We start from the raw sequence: 867 nt of genomic DNA, 5'->3' as shown, positions 1-867 counted from the left end.
TGTCCTTGTTTTAAAGGGAAATACAACCAAATGTAATGGTTTTGCACTGTAAAAAGTGATAAGTTGACTTAACTTAAAAAAAATTGAGGAAACCCGTTGCCTTAAAATTTTTAAGTAAATGATAATTAAAAAAAATAAGTTAATTGAATTGTCAAGTTCACTTAACTTTTTTTTTTTTTTTTAATTATTATGTACTTAATCATTTTAAGGCAACGGGTTTCCTCAATTTTTTTAAGTTAAGTCAACTTATCACTTTTTACAGTGTGGTTTAGACACCCTGACAACCATTTATAACACCCTATAATTGTGATGGTGAGTTTTGCACGGCCAAGCACCCATTCACATTTTCTCTGAAAACTGTACATATCTTATGTTTTTACATTATTGAAAAAGAACAAATATAATAAAATAATATAATATGGCAACAGTTTCTTCTTCAAATCTCTATGTGCTGTTGGCAATCATACAGTATGTGCTGAGCACAGGTCACATGTAGCAGATTACTGCGGTGTGAGGGAGTCGCATGCATGCTCACTTTGACTGAACAAGCCATTAGGACAAATGTTGACTAATCAGGAGCTGCACGGCAACACGGAAACTCTTTACTGTACTTTCACATGAAGAGGGCACTTGACAGGATTTCTTTCAATGCGACTTCAGCTAATGTGTGCGTATTACTTGTTACAGCAAAGACAGAGAACGGAAGTACACACTAGCATTCATAAGTGTGCCATCAGTGAGATTAAAAAAAATAATAATAATAATAAATTCTACTTATATTCAGCAAGGACGCATTAAATTGATCAAAAGTGACAGTAAATTCATAATGTTATAAAAAAATTATATTTAAAAAAATTGTGTTCTTTT

This window comes from Onychostoma macrolepis, chromosome 19, assembly GCF_012432095.1.
Source record: "Onychostoma macrolepis isolate SWU-2019 chromosome 19, ASM1243209v1, whole genome shotgun sequence".
NCBI classification, from domain to species: domain Eukaryota; kingdom Metazoa; phylum Chordata; class Actinopteri; order Cypriniformes; family Cyprinidae; genus Onychostoma; species Onychostoma macrolepis.
This window is presented reverse-complemented; position numbering follows the sequence as displayed.